We start from the raw sequence: 6348 nt of genomic DNA on the forward strand, positions 1-6348 counted from the left end.
AAAAATAGAGATGTTGTAGAGAGTGTGGGAGTAATTTATTTTACTTGGATAATTGTTGCATTTTTACATAAACTCATAGTATGTTATTTATAGCATTGTAGAGGTAATAGTGCAAGTTAGTACAATATTATGCTCCCCTCAACATAACATAAATAACCTCTTTGTTTCTTTCAAGTTCTTGTGTGAATGAGACAAACTTCGAAGGGATATGCCTGGTTCGGTCACTTTTTATGTAATCTTCTTTCATCTGAGTAACACATGTAGCATTCTCTTTGTACAAAATTGTTGGATTATTATCAATTGGTAAATCATGTGCTCCTTGGATATGTCGAGTTACCGATCGTAACCATCTACATTATTTGCTTGCTTCATGAAGGGTAATTACTTCAACATGATTTGAAGAAGTTGCTACAAGTGTTTGCTTTTGCGATCTCCATAATATTGCAGTGTTACCATATATATATATATATATATATATATATATATATATATATATATATATATATATATATATATATATATATATATATACAGTTTGTGATTTAGCATTATGTGGATCTGACTAATATCATGCATATGTATAATCAAGCAAAAACTATATCGGGTCTTGTATAGTTAGCAAGGTACATGAGTGCCTCAATGGCACTAAGTATGGCACATCCGAGACAAGATCCTCTTCATTCTTTTCCTTAGTCCTAGAAGGATCTTTTTCAATATTAAGTGTTTTATCCATCATTGGACTACTCAAAGGATTTGTCTTGTTCATGTTGAACATTTTCAATACTCTTTCTGTATAATTTGATTGATGTACTAATATACCATTTTTAGTATACTCAATATGTAAACCAAGGCAGAATCTGGTTTTTTCTAAATCTTTCATTTCAAATTCTTTCCTTAAATAATTTTCCGCTTCTTTGATTTCTTTAGTAGTCCCAATGATATTTAAATCATCAACATAAACATCAATTATTACAAATCCGGATATTGTTTTTCTTATAAAAACACAAGGACAAATAGGATTATTCTCATAGCCTTCTTTAAATAAATATTCACTTAGTCTATTGTACCACATGCACCCGAGTTTTTTTGTAACACCCGATATTTTGATTTAATTATTTAAATTATTATTTGATGTTTTGATGTGATTATATGAGTCAGGGTGATTTATTAATGATATTCATGTTGATGTGTGTGGGGTAGTTGGATTAAGGTGTTGATTAGAATAATAATATAAAATAATCTAATTAGCATTGTTATTATTTAATTAAATAAAATAAGATATATTGTGAGATAAGTTAGTAAGGGCAAAATGAGGAAGTTCATAATGAGGGCCCTAATGTTGACTAGGTAAAAAGGAGAAAAATAGGAGAATTATCCCTTCGACGTAGAATTGGAGAAAACGTGAAAGAAGAGAGAGTTAAGGCAAGAAAAGGAGAAGGAGAGAGAAGGTCAACCGTAGGAATTCGAAAAGGGAATTAATTCGGCTAATAATCTAAGGTGAGGGGTTATTATGTTTGGTTTAAGGGATTGATAATTGTATGTTGGCTTTGCGTTGGAATTTTATGATGAATTTGATGATGTTGATGAACTACCATGATGAATTACTTTGGTTTGCCTGATTTATGTGATGTATGATGTTGTTGTTTGTTGTATTGGTATATGATAACATGTTTTAGAATCAAATCCACCATTGTTGAGGATTTGAAGGTTTAAGGTTCATAATGAATCTTGGGATATAAATGGATAATTGTGCTTTTAAGCTGGCAATGATGAATACATGTTAAAACAGGTTTTTGGCCAAAAGTTTGGGCCTGGTCTGATGTAGGTCGCGCATGAATTTTTTGCAAAATTGCAGAACCCACTTAGCATGCTCTTGGAAATAAAATGGGTCTGATTACAGTAGGTATCGCGCTTAGCATGGTACAAGGTGAGCTTAGCGTGGGTGCCTGAATTGAAAGTTAATATTTTTTAAAAATGATTTTAGAACATGGAAGCTTATATTTTATTACAATTTCAGAGAATTTTCCGGAATTTATTATGCATGTTTAGGTAGGTTTATGAGGCATTTTGTATTAACTCTGTTTGGTAAATCTTTGTGTTTATATACTTAACTTTAGTGAATGTTGTTGTGAAGTTGAGTTGAGCAAGATGTTGTGAAGTTGTATGTTTGAATAATGACTTTATGACGATTCCATTTTGACTAGTCCTGGTCGTTGATTTTGTGACGTTAAGCATCATGCATTCACAGCATAATTGTAGGACGAAAGTCTAGTGATGTTGTAGGACCTTGATCCAATGACGGCCTTTAATCCCATTGTGCGGATTGAGTGCAACCTTGTAATGTGTTACGGTTCCAAGCAGAAATCAATCTTATGGTGGGGATATTTGGAGAATGATGACGGAGTCATCAGTGATGAATTGGTACCACATGCATGAGTATGTTGTTGTTGCATTGCACTATTGTGATGATGTATGATTTGATGATATTGATTATTTGTAATGTGAAATACCAACGTGATAATTATGATTGAACCGTAAGGTGATGTTGTAAATAGGTGATGATGTGCAGGTGTGGGTAAGTATGCGTACATGGTGGATACGTTGTATCAGTATATGTATGGTTGGTCAATTTTTTACGACTACTATATATATTCCTTATGTCTTACATAATGATTATGAAATACTCACCCTTTCTGTTTGAATGTTGCCTCCACGTGGGTAACGCGCAGGTATTCAGGAGTAGTCCGTTGAGGTTTGAGGATAGCTTCATGGTGTCCTTTTACTGTTGTTTAGATTGAAGGGAGTCTTGCTCTGATACGTAGCATCAGGGATGGGGTCGTTATGTTTTGGAACTATTATGTTCTCTTTGACTATTTGAGTTGAATTACATTTTGATGTTGATGCTTTGAGTTGTAACTCATGAATCGTTGTGAGATAACATGCTTTGATTTATGATGATGAATGAGATATAATTTTGAAATTAATTTTTGAGAACTCGTGTTACGGAGTAGTACTATTGTTTGTGAAGCTTTTATGACGATGTGACACCCTTGTTGGTGGTTTTATTTGATGTTAATTCGTATTATATTGCGAATATTCTTTGTGGGTTAGAAGGGTGTTACATTAGTGGTATCAGATCAGGTCGTTTGGTCCGACCAGATCATTGAGTATGTAGTGTGACATTTGGATTACTGTCGTTAGATTATTTCTAACCTTTATGTTAATTTTAGTGTGAATAGAGTATGGCTGGAAGAAATGATGTTGTGATTGCTGCTGCTTTGGAGGATGTTGCTCAGGCCATGCAAAATTAGCATAATGCTGGAGGGATTGATGAATCATGTAGCCTGGGTACGTTCCAGAGGGAGAATTCGCCTACCTTCAAGGGTAAGTATGATCCTGATGGGGCGCAAGAGTGGCTTAAGGAGATCAAGAGGATCTTCAAGGCGATGGACTATTATGCGGCGCAGAAGGTACGTTATGATACTCATATGCTGGATGGAGAAGCTGATGACTGGTGGGTTGGCACACGTCAGAGATTGTAAGCTATTGGTGAAGTGACTATTTAGGTTGTGTTCACGAGAGAGTTCTTGAGGAAGTATTTTCCCAAAGATGTCTGAGGAAAGAAAGAGATGGAGTTCCTTGCGTTGAAACAAGGGAATTAAACAGTCATTGAGTATGTTGCTAAGTTTGTGGAGCTTGTGAAGTTTTATTCGCACTATAGTACGGAGACGAATGCGTTTTCGAAGTGTATCAAGTTTGAGAATGGGTTACGTCCAAAGATCAAACGGACGATTGGATATCAGCAGATCCGTAAGTTTACGGAATTGGTGAACAATTGTTGAATTTATGAAGAGAATATTGCTCATTCGGCTCACTACAAGAGTCTAGAGGAGAATAGAGGAAAACCCCATCATGATCGTAAGAAGCCTTGTGATGCTCCTGCTGAGAAAGGGAAACAGAAGGTTTCCGATGGGAAGAAGACAAGTGAGGGAGGAGCTCTTGCTTCTGTCCAATGTTATAGGTATGGTGGTTGGTTGCTATTAGGGGTGTTCGCGGTGCGGTTTGAGCGGTTTTGACTTTAAAAATCATCTGAAGCGCAAGAGAAAAAAGTGTGCGGTTCAGTTGGCTTATGGAAACCAAACCAAACCAATGCGGTTTGAATTGGTTCAGTTTTTTACAAAAAAAATAATATTGAACCATACATACACATATAGATGACAATATAGCTTTGTCTTTAGTCATTTATGCTTATCAAATAACAACAAAATGCATCGTATTTGGACAATTGGACAAAAACTTTTCATTTAATATGTAAAAGTAAGATTAGAGAAAAGTGGAATAAAAACATAATATAGTAGCATAAAACAATATCGAAAATATTAAAATTAAACAGAAAAACAGAGCAGATAAATATTTGAGAAGATGAAAAAGAAAGAACAAGAGAGAGGAGAGATCAGAGAAGAAAATATGCAATAAAAACGTAATTGGAAGAGAGAACGGTAGAATAAAAATAAGAAGATGAAAAATAAAGAACATAAGATATGAGATACTAAAGAAGAATATGCGGGATGTACATGGAAAAGAAGACGGGCAAAAGGCGCGATACCGATAAGAGAGATTTGATAAGACTTAAATTGAAACGTTAAGTGCGAGGAAGAAAAATCATTTGTAATTCGAAGGCTAAGGTATAATAGATTTTAGTTTGGGTTGGATGTGGGATAAGTGAAGTTTTAGTTGTTACATAATGCAGTTTAATTCGGTTTGATTCGGTTTGTAAAATACAAACCGAAAACCGAATCGTGCAGTTTTGTTATAAAATGTCCCAAACAAATCCGAACTAAATGCGGTTTTTTGTGGTTTCGGTTTGGTTTGGTTTGTAGTTTTCTACTGGGCCGGTTTGGTTTTGAACATCTGTAGTTGCTATTATTGATACTGGTGCTACTCATTCGTTTATTTCACTTGATTGTGCTACTATGTTGGGATTGCAACTGTCTTCTATGAATGGTAGTATTGTAATAGATACTCCGGCTAGTGGTTATGTTACTACTACTTTTGTTTGTAAGGGATGTCCTTTGACTATATTTGATAAGAGTTCTGTGATGGATTTGGTGTGTCTACCCTTGCCCCAAATCGACGCGATTCTTAGTATGAATTGGTTGGAGTTCAACTATGTTCATATTAATTATTTTAATAAGACGTTAAGGTTCCCCAAGTTTGGTGATAACAGAGAATTGATGTTGTTTACATGTAATGGAGAAAGAAGATATGTCATTTATATTCATACCTTTTCGGTTCCACAAAATTTATGTATCAACATAATTAATTGAAATCTCGAGATCATTCTTATTTTCAGTTTCATTATCAATGATCTCATTTTCATCATATTGTGCTTCTTTGAGAACACGCTTTTCAATTGTGGATTTATCATTATCTAGTGTCTTTTCAAGATCACTTTCAATCAAATTCACCTTTTCTATTCCCTTTCTTTTTTCGGGGATTTTTTACTTTTGATCTCATAGGTCGGTCACGCTTCAATTGTGCCTTAGATGTACTTGCTACATTATTTTGATTTGAAATCTCAATCCTAGCTGAGACATTTATAGCTGGTGCATGTGACTTTATTACTCTTTTCAAATCAATAAATGAATATGGCAATTGATTTGCTAAATCTTGTAAGTGGACTATTTTCTTTACATTTTCTTCCCACGATATATTATATGGTTCCAAATATAATAAATGAGGTACATACCATGTTATATCATTTTCTAGTTTTTTATTCTCTTCTCCCTAGAGTTGGAAATATTGTTTCGTCAAAATGACAATCAACAAATCTTGCCTGAAAAACATCACTTGTTAAATGTTCAAGATATCTAATAATAGACGTGATTCATACCCCTCATATATACCTAACCTACTTTGAGGTCTCGTCTTTGTTATTTGTGGTGGTGATATTGAGACATACTGCACAACCAACTATCTTTAAATGAGGAATATTTGGTTCCTTACCAGTTGCAAGTTAATAAGGGGTGTGTTTATGATCAGCACTTGGCCTTAGACAGATAAGTGTTGCATGTAAAATTTCATGACCCCAAGCAATAACTGGTAGTTTAGTTCTCATTATTAATGGTCTAGAAATATATTGAAGATGTTTGGTTAATGACTCAACTAAACCATTTTGTGTATGTACATGAGGAATAAGATGTTCAATAGTAATACCAATTGATATGCAATAATTATTAAATGATTCAGATGTAAATTCACTGGCATCGTCAAGTCTAATTTTCTTTAGAGTATAATCAGGAAATTGAGCTCTAAGTTTAATTATTTGTGCAAGAAATTTTGCAAATG

Source organism: Vicia villosa, linkage group LG2 (genome assembly GCF_029867415.1).
Source record: "Vicia villosa cultivar HV-30 ecotype Madison, WI linkage group LG2, Vvil1.0, whole genome shotgun sequence".
Taxonomy (NCBI): domain Eukaryota; kingdom Viridiplantae; phylum Streptophyta; class Magnoliopsida; order Fabales; family Fabaceae; genus Vicia; species Vicia villosa.